General features: G+C 38.9%; 1 protein-coding gene across 1 annotated transcript in view; it reads right to left on the bottom strand.

Moving 5' to 3' along the window:
- The window catches only part of tsnare1 (T-SNARE Domain Containing 1), a 302,556-nt gene extending 290,767 nt beyond the window's left edge, over positions 1-11,789 (bottom strand). Inside the window, exon 1 of the mRNA XM_041794183.1 lies at positions 11,720-11,789. The gene's annotated coding sequence lies outside the window, so the exon portion shown is untranslated. The remainder of the gene's footprint in view (positions 1-11,719) is intronic.
- Positions 11,790-12,893: the final 1,104 nt, after the last annotated feature.

Here is a 12,893-nt window from a genome sequence, read left to right on the forward strand (position 1 = left end):
GTTTCATGGACTACAACCAGACAATAAAAATAAAGGTTAAAAAATGACTTCATATAATTTATTCTAAGATTAAATTTAAAGCTGCAAAAATAACAGTTTGTAAGTTAGTCTGAAGCAGAGGTGGGGCCTTGAGTTCCATTTAAGTCAGACACGTCAGTGACTTAAGACTTGACTTGGACTTGAGCACAAAGACTCGAGACTTGACTGAGGCTTGTGATTTGAGAATCGTGCACAATTCTAGGTTTTTAATTTTCCCATCATGATCTCGTGCCCCCACCATCACTCTTCCCCCATCGTCCCTTTGAACGTTCGTGAGTCTTTACCCAGCAGCAACGGCTTTTATGCTGTGTAACAATGACACACACACACACACACACCTACACGAAAATGCACACTCAAATATTGGTTGTGCAGACTTCCATCTGTTGAGGGCAAAAGTTTAAGAATACTGGAGGATAAACACAGACCTGAACTTTCTCCTTCAACTCCTCTGAGAATTAGTAATGTTCATGAAACCTGCTGCAGTTTTTTTTTTAATTTACTATTTTTGTTTTCAGAATAAACAGTTTGTAATTTATTATTACTATGCACTTAATACTCAATCCATTTTCTATACCGCTTATCCCGTTGGGGGCTGTGGGGTCGCTGGAGGCTATCTCAGCCGTCATTGGGCGAGACCCTGGACTGGTTGACATATACAGACAACCAGGAATGCTCACATTCACACTTCCGGTCAATTTAGAGTCACCAATTAACCTAATGAGCATATTTTTGGTGGTGGGAGGAAGCTGGAGTACCTGGAGAGAACCCACACATGCAACATGCAAACTCTGCAAACCTTCTGGCTGTCAGACAATAGCGCTAACCCCTGGGACACTTTGCAGCCCCACTTAATACTCATTAAAGAAGAAAAAAAATCCAAGAATCCTGTTTTTGTTGTCAGTTATAGTGCTTAAAAGAGAGAAAATTGATTTAGGCCAAAAACTGACTCAGCAGGTCAGACCAGGAAAAATCAGAACCAGCCAAAAATATTACAGGATATGTGTTGTCTAGATCCGATAACTAACCGGGACATTTCATCTCTAATGTCTCAGTGACTGTCTCTATCAGTAGAGTATGACAGGTCTCTGTAGTGTGCTGTTCCATATGTATACAGAGAAGTGCTTTACTAAGTGAAGAGCTTACACTGATCATGCTGATGAAAACAGAGCATGTGTTTCATCTCATACCAGGCGCACCAGATTTTGTAAACAACACAAAGTTCCCAAACAACAGAATTGTGCCAGCAGGCCATTATGCTCAAGTCTTGATTTGGACTTGAGCTTAAAGACTTGACATGAGAATTGGACTTGCAAAAAAGTATGTATGTAACTGATGCAAGAAATATACTTTCTTAGTGTAGTTTTACATCAAGGGACTGGGTTGGATCTGAGTGTACTTGACCCTGAATTCTGGCTTCATTTGCTCAGTATAAATGCAAGTGTGCCGTACTCAAGCATTTATATGTACTCATTACCTGAAGATGTGAAAGCATCTGTGAGTACAGGGTGGTCAACAGGTAGTAAAATCAATTCCAAACTTCTCCTGCCCTTCTGAAACATAATATCTCTGCAGCATGGGCCAATTTTATTCACTGAGCTTTACTGTAGATGTAGACGTAGGAAGAATGTGGATGTTGGTGTCTCAAAAATGATCAGAACATCCACAGAAGCCTGCAGGATGGACTCCATGTCTACATGGAGCATAAATGAATGTGCAGTCAACTGTCCTTTCTTTCTTCTTTCTGGTGAATTTGTAAACTAACCATGCACTCTGCCACTGACTGTACAGGACTGAATGCATGCACACGTGTAACCAGGCATACAAGGGTGTTATTCATTTCAACAGTCCAGCTGAGGAAAGGAACGGAGGGGAACAATCATGCTCATGTCTGGGCACGGTGTGAAATAATCTTTCCTAACATGAAAATGCCTTTAAGGCCAACGAAGGTGACAGCCGACAGAGTCCAGGTCTACAATTCTGGTGACTGATTGCTCTGTGTTCTCTTTCAAGCTGAAACTAATCACTCCGATAAAAAGCACTGGCAGTGCTCCTTTGTATTATTTTAGATTTTTTTTCTGGATAATTTTGACTCCATCTTTGTTCTCTGACAATAACAGGCCTCTCTAACAGTCGTTGTACACAGAGTGACAAAGGAAACGTGTTACCAAAGAGCCGCTAATGTAAACAGCCAGTCATTACACAGCTGGATTAGCAGACTTTCATAATTGTGTTCCAGGCTTCAGAGAGAATAAATGTCCGGTATGTACTTCAGCAGCTTTGGGAGAAAAATCACACAAAACCTGGCTAGTCAGCTGAGCACTCTATATTTTTCCACATATGCATACTTTTTTATTCTTAAGATGTTGACATCCTGAACCACCATACTCTGTCTATAATCGACCAAAATGTGTTGCCTTTTTTGACATGTTGGACAGAGCTTTCTGTACTAACTCACTCAGAAAATGTATGGATATGGTCCATACAGAGCTGGGGTCAGAGCTGCAAAGAGAGTGTTGATTGGCTCACCTTTACCAGTGCCATCTTTTGGTAAACCTAATGACATAAATGGAACTGGTGGTGCTACTGTCCAACACTTCCTCTTTAGTGTTCCAAATTCATTCATGCAAACAAAACTGTGATACACTGAAAAAATAAACCATGTGTGTGTGTTTTTTTTAAAGTTGTTTACTCTCCTGAATGTCATTTAGAGGTCAGGAAGTGAGGGACAACCATTAAGAATGCATGAGAACAGAGGAAGGTAAGTACTTTACAGCTCTAAATGGACCTGCAAGCTGCAATTATCATCAGGGAATTTCTACAAACATTCAGTACGATTCCTACACATTACAAAAAAGAGATTTTTTCCCCCACAGTTTAAGTGCTTTATCTGGCATGGAGGCAATCAATATCACAATCTATTCAGTCATGCAGCGTCTAGCGCTGTCCTGTCAGATGAAGGGAGACGAGAGTCTAGAGGAGTCTTGTACTGAGCTGAGAGGCTAGCTGAGCCCCTTAAACATATACAACTAGAAAAGCTCTCGGAGAGCACAGACCTCCACCATTAGCCCTATCTCCCAATGGTGAAGAATCCTTAAAAAATTCCTGGATCTGTCCCCATGTGCCCCCCACCATGGCATTCGCCGATTACTCCCTCCCCGGTGGGGTGGAAACACAATAAGGCAAAGCATTGGCTTTGCTACAGGTGGACTGTCATGGTGGAAGCATTGCCTGCTGGTGCCAACAGATGCACTGACAGTCTCACCCATGGTCTCACCAGACAACTGGAAGTCATGGCAGAGGGTGAATATTCCTCTATTCCTCCCAGCATTGTGAGTATTTTCGCTACAATTTGCCGTCTTTCTCGTCTCCTCAACCAGGCGTGCATCTTTCAAACTCTGTAAACTCCAAAACTTTGAATAGAAACACACCCAAAAATGCTGCTGGGATTGAAGTTACTCATGTCCGCCATCTCCTGGTGTAAAGTGTTAACAACGCAGAGCTCTGCCATTTGCCCTATCTCCCAATAGTACAGAATCCTTTACAAAAAAAACTCCTGGATCCAGACGGCGATCCGGATCACTCCCAAAATCTAATCAGTTCTTCCTTATGCCATTTCTGACATTTCCTGAAAATTTCATCAAAATCCGTCAATAACTTTTTGAGTTATGTTGCTAACAAACTAACTAACTAACTAACTAACAAACCCTGCCAATCACATAACCTCCTTGGCGGAGGTAATAATCCTCATTTTGCCACAAACGTCTTCAATTTACACAGTGATAGACTATCAACCAAAGAAACCATGTGGAGTCAGCAACCAAGTAACAATGTGCCGTTCACGAACCAGGCTGTAGTATGACACAGCTCTTATATGTGAGCCATAGTAGCTAGCTCCCGTTTTAGTGCCAGTTTCCTTTCCTCCATCCACTGTTGTTATTTGAAAAGCCAAAGCATTAAAAAATAGTCATTTTAGAGCCAAACAACCAGCTTTTCTGAGCTGATCCAAATGATCTGGATCTCTAAAAATAGATGGATTTCCCATCACAGTTAGCGAGGCTGGATGGACATCAGCTAAGGAAATACGGGTTAAGATCAGAGTTTAGTGTGCTAAACTTTAGCGAAACTGTTCACTTTGTGAAAGTGTGACTTTAGACTGAGGCTTTTTTAACTGGTGCCTGCTGCCAATTCTTTTTGAGATTTAAAAAAAAACAAACAAAATTTTCCCTGAATATGTCACTATATTTGGGACACAAAGGGAGCTTAAGAATTAAGAATGTTTTAGTTTTTGCACTTTGAATGCTTGGCATAGTTGTCATGCAGAAATCACTTCTTGTGCCCCATGAGGAGTTCTCTGCAGATGTGTGACGTCATCTGCAAATAACGTCTTCAGAATTAAATCTAATAACCAATCAGTTAATCAACACAATCGACCAGCAGAGGGGCCCCCACCCCCTCGGTCACTTTTGGTGAGTTTGCACCGTGTGGAAACAAATGTCACCTGCATGTTGAAGGCTCTAGATATCAATTTAGGGTAGTCTACCAGAGAATGTGTCTCCTATGACAGAAAACTTGGCAGATACCTCTTATCTACAGCTGCCTCCATACAAACAGTAATGCTCTCAGGATGACAGAGCTGAAATATCATCAGTAAAGAGACTTCCAGATCATAAAGGCCATCTGCCCTATCTGTTCATAAAAACATGCTCACGGTTACAAAGTGTTATGTAGCTCTTGACAGAAACAAACACGAATATCTTAGTACTCAGCTAGAGAATACGGGATTATTCACTCAAAATGCACAACTATGTAGATGCTTGTGTAGCCTATAGTCTGTGGACCAGTATTAATGATGTAATCTGCTCCTCTTCTTTGGCTCATGATAAGTTTTATGGCAACCCTAACTAAGTGAAGGTGAGTGATAATATTCATGTTCTCAAGGTTCACCTTTAGGTGACCTATATGGGTAAGGCAAGTGTTTTATGCAAGTCTGACCAAAAATACTCCGTCTCTCACCTTTTTGTTCTTTCAGGGATCACAGAATGGTTTGGTACTCTACTGCTGTCTTCACCACAGCATGATGTTCGCTTTAAACTTGAACTTCTGCCCAGTGGTTCTAGTATGCCACCATGGGGAATATAACTGCCTTACTGTGAAAATGCAGATATACAGTGCTTAACAAATTTATTAGACCACAGCCCAAAGTAAGGTTTATGCCACAGCTGTCCTAATTGAACAGCATTGGTAATTACTAAAATCATTTTTTATGTTTCTGCAATAGTTAATACACCAATATGTAAAAGCTCTTTAACCCACATGATATTTTTAATGCTAAAATCTAATAATTATTGTTATCTATGAATTTGCAAATTTACAAAATTTACATAGATTTACAAAAAAACTGAAAAAATAGTAAAGCACATTAATATTTCTTGATTAATATGTCAAGTTAAAGTTGTTTACTTGCATTCCTGAACAGAAAAATGAGTTTTAGTGGTTGAATGTTATGCTTGATTAATTTCTGACTTCTCAGAGAAGCCCAGTGAGCCGGCTCAAATTTGGGTGAATTCAGTTTGAAATTCCTCATTCCTGTTCAAAATGGTAAAACGTGGAGAGCTCACTGAAAATGAAAGAGTTTGCATTAAAGCACTTCATGATGCTGGATGGTCTCTGAGACAAATATGACAGGTGGTCTAATAAATTTGTTAAGCACGTAAGTTAAGGAGGAGGGCTGGAATAGTTTCTCTCATGATTGGTGCACGGTTTGTAACAAATTTTTGGATTAGATAGCATTTTGTGTGGGTCAAACTGTCGACCTAATTTTCACAAGTCATGAATTATGGGAAAAACAACTTAGCACTGATGATTATTTTGAGACAGAAAACGTCCAAATGATTCGTCTTAAGGTTAAAACCTGAAGTTAGAAAACAAACCTATTATTTCAGAGAGTAAAATCAAAATTTAAAGTCAAAATAATGATTTAAAAGGCAAACGTATGATATAGAAAGTAACAATCATGGATTTAAAAAGTCAAAATGTAAGAAAAAAATTTTAAAAATATGAATTACAAAGGTCAAAATAAAAATTAAAAAGTAAAAATCCTAAGTTTAAGTCATAAATGAGAGATGCAAAATTGATTGTAAAATAAAATGAAACAAATTTATTTTCTTACATTCCTGACTTTTGATCTAGTTATTCCAACTCTTATTTTTCAAATTTTTGTGACTAATAAGGATAATTTAAATCATTATGGTTATGTATACCCTGCCTGTCTTTACTGTGCTGGTCAGAGAGACAAACAGCAGAGTGGACAGGGCATTTTTCCACATTGTTTAAAAAGCACAAGCAATTAGGCGATACAAAACATAATTTTCCAACTTTCACCTTGTCACAGGAGCCTTTCGGTGGCCCTTTGCTTCAAAACATGATTCTTTAAGGCAGCATTTCTTTAAACTGTCCTTCAGCTCTGTTAGTGTCAGAGAAAATGAGTAAAGGCAGACCAAGATGTGGTTTTTACAGTCCTGTCCTTCAGTGTGACGCATGCTGAGAAAGTCTGAAAAGGAGCTGATGACCCATTTTAAACTGTAAAAAAACAAAGAAGAAACAAGCTTTGCCAAGTAGAAAATGTTTCACTCAATCTGTGACTGACTGAATCATCGCTGCATATTCATAAGTCATAACAAACAACCAATAATCAATGGCAGCTCGAAAAACAAACGGAGAGAAGAAAGAAGAGTACGAGTGGTTAGAGAGAACAATCTGTTGTCCAGATCGGCGAGATGAGCAATGAGTCATGCAGAGAACACCCACTACTCAACATCCTGTTACATCCACTCCGACTAACGCACCGCAGAGGAACAACTCATTTCAGATGAACCAACAAAATATGGAGAGAGTTGGGATTATATTAATAAACATTATACTTGGTTCTAACTCTTCTAAGTTATATAAGACATAGCCAGAACATTTTATGAGAAAGTGTCATTTCCAATACATAACTATACACCTACACACTATACGTGGTCTTCTCTGTACATGAAAGAGAACAATGTATTCTCTCTGTTCTGGTTTACATAATCCTGATTTCCTCTGCTCTGTTCCATTGATTTTATAAAGCGTGGAACCCCTACAGCAAACTGGGCAGTTAGCTTACTATATGTAATGGAAATCTCCTGTAATGTTCATATAGTGTGTAATTTTGTCTTCTATTGTCATAATATATCACCAGGATACACTGAATTATGAAAATCTAAAAGACAAACTGGAAATCCGAGTCCATAATTCTCCCAGAGTTTATGTGTCATCATCACTGCTGGTGTCTGCTGTAATGCATTTACAATCGGCTACGTCACCACAGAAGTAGTCTGAAAGACACTTTTAAAGAGAAATATTCCTGTTTGGCACATTTAGAACAGATAAAAATGCTGTGATTAATTTGTGATTAATTGCGAGTTAACTATGGAAGTTGTGAGATTAATCACGATTAAGGATTTTAACCCATTGACAGCCCAAGTCAGACCATTTTCACTGGATTTATATAGAGTGTGCTGGAAAAAATGTTCATCAGACTAGAAAGATAAATAAATGTACTTTATTGATCCCAAACTGTGAAATCTCTGACTATTTCCATTGAGAAGTGATTTGTATTCATGGTTTCAGTCACTGCAAAGCTTTTCAGATATGCATTTGTTCCAGGCATATATGCAAGCATCCATTATACTACACCTGTCTGTGTTTGAGAGATATTTACAACCATCTTTTTTTAAAACTTAACCTTTTTAGGGGGAAACATAAAAACAAACAGTGAAATAATATTTATAAGTAGACTTATCTCATTTAGCATTTAATCACCTGAATACATATTTTCTTATTTTTTCTTACTTAGTATCAACCCTTTATTTATACAAAGGGAAGGTCCCTGCTGGGATGATACTGTTTTCAAGGTTATTTAATCTGAAGGCTCTTAAACACCATGCTTTCTGTTGTCATTTGCAGATGCAAGGTTGGAATGCTACTTTCAGCAAACTTTCAGCATGGAACCAAAACAATGTGATGCCAGGTCTGGTGGGTCAGCTAAATCTGCTAATTGTTGCTGTATGCTATGCTACAATGCTTAACTATGGCAGAGGGACTCAGCAGCGAAAACTTGTATCAGGTAAAGAAAAGAGTGAAGTGTGGGAGAATTGCTAGTTGTCCAAGGATGACAAGGGGAATATTTAAGATGATGGAGTCCCCTGTCTGCAAAACCTGCTGTAAAAAGTGGCTCAAATAACTCAAACTAGTTTCAGCATCTCAGTGATCACCATCCACAACAAGACTTAAAGTGAAGGTCATACATATTAAACATTTCATAACTGTTTAAACATCAGGTTGGGGAATATATATGTATCATTCACAATTAGTTTTGCAGTTATGATTTAGTATTTTACTACAGCATAATAAAACAACCACAACTCACAGACCATCAGATTGTATTTATATAATTCAATTATTAATGAAAATGCAAAATATAAGTTCAGTCTGGTTTTTTGTTACACTTAAATTTAAAAAAGTAGTAATAATAACAGAGTACAAAAAAATGCCACGATGTTTCATGGCAGTAACACTTCAGTTATGCCCCAAATTCAGAACATTTAAATCACTGGAAAGACTTTGTGAAGGTGACTTCATGTAGACAGGTCAGCCTGTAAATCTCTGTTTTGTTTAGAAGGGAAATAAAAAGATAGCCTGTATCTAATTCCAATGATATTGACCGTGTTTCATGCTTAAGTGCTTAAGTTCAAGATAAAAATTCTTCGATTCAGAAAGAGAGGAAAAATATTCTGTTTTTATTTATTATTTTGCACTGGCTTATTTGCACTAGATTCTGTTGTTTCCTTTTTTAAGTGATAAAGAAAGTTCAAATTTGTGACGAATGTTTACGTGATTCTATGCATAAAATGTATTAAAATAATTGTGATAATTATGAAACCGAGATAATTCCTTAGACCAATGGTTCTCAAATGGTGTGGAGAGACACTCTAGTGTGCCTAGGTGTGCCGTGGGAATTGGTACAACCTATAATCATGACCCTCAATCCCCCCAGTCCCTTGTAAATGGAAACCACCACCAACACCATCTATGACTTTTGCATCGGCATGTTCCTACAGAAGGACAGGAGGGACCACATAATAGAAAACACATTTTTCCACTAGTTGCAATGGTTCCCACCATGACTAAGCGTAGCTATATAGAATTTGACTGTAAAGCCCAAAACACCAGCGTGCAGCTTCATATCATATGGTGTTGCTCAAGTGTTGCCTCCAGAGCACACAGGCAACACCAGTCAAACTCCCCACCAGCTACGAGAGGTGAGAGCCCGCTCAGGGCCATCTTTTCTGCAAAGCAAATGGATTGTTCAGATTCCATGTCTGCCATCAGGCTATTCCCTCTTGCAAAGCACTAATCTGTAACAATTGTGCACAGTCTGGAAATGGCAATGAGGTGGTAGATACAGGCAGGATTTAGTTGTGCAAAGATAGGGTAGTGGACCATCCTGTAAACGCATGCAGAGTTGACTTCTGATGGCTCATACACCAGCAGGATTGTTTACCACAATCCACTTTCAGCCATAGCTTTTGGAAGAGAGTGATAGCAAGAGATAGATTCGTAATCAAAAGAGAGAGAAACTGGTGATAAACGAGACCAAGAAGGAGGCCTTGCAAGCAGAATTAAAAGAGATATACAATGATAATAATATTGGGTGTTTAACGAAAAAATACATGCATTTAAATGAGTGACTGGCTGCTCTAAAAGCGTCCGTTTAATGTCTTGTTCACTTCCACACAATTTCCACATACAGCGGCTGCACCGAGATCAGCCGGCGAATTGTACTGAGCAGTTTCACTGCCCGCTCTCCAGTCCACTGGCTACTGCCAGACTGCATCAATCCCCATGATCAGAAAACTCAGTCAAGTCAAAAGCATAGAGTATCTGGTACTTTGAAAATACAACACAATGCACGGACTCACGATCGTAATTCATCACTGTATCAACATTACGTCTCATCCTGCAGTGAGAGCAAAAGGTCGCCAGGAAGTCAGTGAGTCACAAAGTTACAACGGCACCATTGACAGGGAAAAGTTAACTTTTGAGGACATTTAGCCAAAGAATTTTACATAAAACCAACACATCTTCATTCGACATTAACCTTTAAACTAGCTAATGTACTCACCCTTGGGGTAAGCAATAATATCATGGACTCTGGCTAGAATGGATGATAAATTAACCCCAAAAAGGGAAAATAATCTACTGTTGACTTACTATTCCTGCTTGAACTTGCAGATCTCCTGTGGTCTCTGCCCTGCGCCATAGCACAGCACACTGGGTAAGCGCGTTCGCCTTTGATTGGAGCAAAACTGCTGCGCTGCGGCGTGCCGCATAGACAATGTACATGGAAATTGCAGGTTAGAGGTCACCAATGAGGATATTTCGATGATTTTTTTTTTTTTTTTTTTTTTTTTTTCAAATTAGAGGAGGCTCTAGAGACCGTGTTGGCTAATTATACCCAGTTAGATGGCACCAAAGATGACAGTTTGTCAAATTTTGCCAATTTAAATGGCAACCTACAGGGAACTTTATTATGTTTATTTACCAGTGGGACCTTTTTTATTGTTTTTTTCAAAAGTTATCACATGTGTGTGCTAATGTTTCTGGAGGACTCCTCTTCTGAGCCCACCAGTGTTTTAAATAACTGGCAAATTTTGAAAGAAAACCAAGAAGTGACATGAAATTAGCCTTTTTATAACATCTCTTACATCCACTATTTCTCAGTTTTAATACCCAAAATGATGCAGTCCATAATTTTAAATCTAAAGATCTTTAACTCTTAACATAACATTAAGGAGAACAGCTTTCACCAGTAAATCCTCTCGATTTACTGATAAATAGCTGATGAACTGACACCTGCTAACATCCAGGAGCTCAGGTCTACTGTTAGGAGCCAGGTGCATCTCAAAGGTAACATTCACAACAACACTGAATTGTTTTATGGAAATCTACACACTAATATTACAGGTTACTTACAGGTTACAGGTTGCTGGAGTTACTGAAAAAGACAGATCTAGTTTTGTGAATGAAAACCTGCTCCTGAAATGACTGTGAGAATACAGCTTATAGATAAAATTCCTGCATGCTGTGCCGAGTTTTTCCCCGTCATTTTAGTTTCTCCTCAGTATAAATCACATGCTTAACAACACATCTCCCTGCCTTGACTTTTGCTGACATGTTATCATTGATGGAGAGGAACAGGAAGCAGGAAGCATCCACCCATGTGCGACCTCCTGTCACAGAAACAACAGAAAGCTCTTATGTTGGAGGAGGGACACTCTCACAGGTCCATCTCTGCTCTGCATGGTTTTACCCCCAACAATATGGCTCCTGTAAAAAACACGACCCTCCCATACATCCTCAGGCCAGACATGTTTACAACACGCCACAACATCTGTGCTTCCTTGTTTTCAACAGAAAGCATCGCACAGGCATCCCTGATGGCCTACCATCCCCCTCATCCCTGCCTGCATCTCCTCCTCTCCTCTCCTCCTGCTCCTCCTCTCCTCCTCTGTGTATGTGTGAGGCTGCAGCAGCCATGTTTAAAGGCTCAAAGATGCAGAGAGAAAAGGAGAGATTCCTCCAGCTTTACCTTTCAGCAGAGATGTGGGCTGTGATTTAGCTCAGATGTTGCTTCTCCTCAGCCTCGCTCCACAGCATCATATGACCACGGACCACCTGCTCCACTGCCGGGTCATATGACCAGATTAGAGGAAGAGAGGATCTCTGGGATTTGTAGTGAAGAGGGACAGACAGGATGGGATTAAGTTCTATAAATAACATCCTGAGCTGTGACTGAAAAAGCCAAGGCCAGCAGAAACTATGACCAAGAGGTCTCAGCTACAGCGATGATGATCTAAATTACAATATATTAAAAATGAATGTTTTATAACTCTATAAATAAGGACAGCTGAGCATTTTACTTTGTATGGAGTAAAAAATAATAACATTTATAGGAGACTGACTTTTATTACATTTACAGTTGAAATCAATATGAATCACCCCTCACTGCAAATCAGGTTTATTGTAAAAATGTGCAAACCTGCAGCTGTTTGCACTGAACAAACCAAACAAAAGTATATATATATAATTAATCATGTTAATCACATTACTTCGCTATGATTAATCATGATTAATCATGATTAATCACAACACTGTTTTATAGTTTTAAGTATATTTTGATGATGTCACGATTAGGTATAGGTATGGGGATTGTTAATTTTTATTGGCATTGATACCCTTATCGATATTTCTTATTGATACAAGTCCATATCAATAGTTTTTATAGTTTGGTGGAAAGACAAAATAAGGGCAAATATTTAAACTACAAGTGATCTTAGCTGAGTAGTGCTTGAATTAAAAAGCTATGATTCAGTCTGACACATCTACTGTACATCCCTCAAATATAAACACATATTCATACTGTATTTATTGAAGTTTCTCATCAAAAATGAAATTTTCCCCATATTTATGTGACATTTGAACGTATCATAATACAGTCGTCTACATAGACATAATATATTGGTAGACGCCTCATTAACTGTGTTCGCCCACTGCCGCTATACGTCAACGTGTCCGCCATATTACCAGAGGAAAGACGTTCCATAAACAATGTAAGTCAATGAGGGATGAAGGGTTTTGTAATTAAAAACACACAAGTTTACATTTAAGTGGTCGTTATGAGTTGTTTGTATATAATGTGGAATACCTCTGGCAAGATGGCGGCGGCATTGACGTACGGCCCACTGGCCAATGAGTTGTCTACA

Source organism: Cheilinus undulatus, linkage group 8 (genome assembly GCF_018320785.1).
Source record: "Cheilinus undulatus linkage group 8, ASM1832078v1, whole genome shotgun sequence".
Taxonomy (NCBI): Eukaryota; Metazoa; Chordata; class Actinopteri; order Labriformes; family Labridae; genus Cheilinus; species Cheilinus undulatus.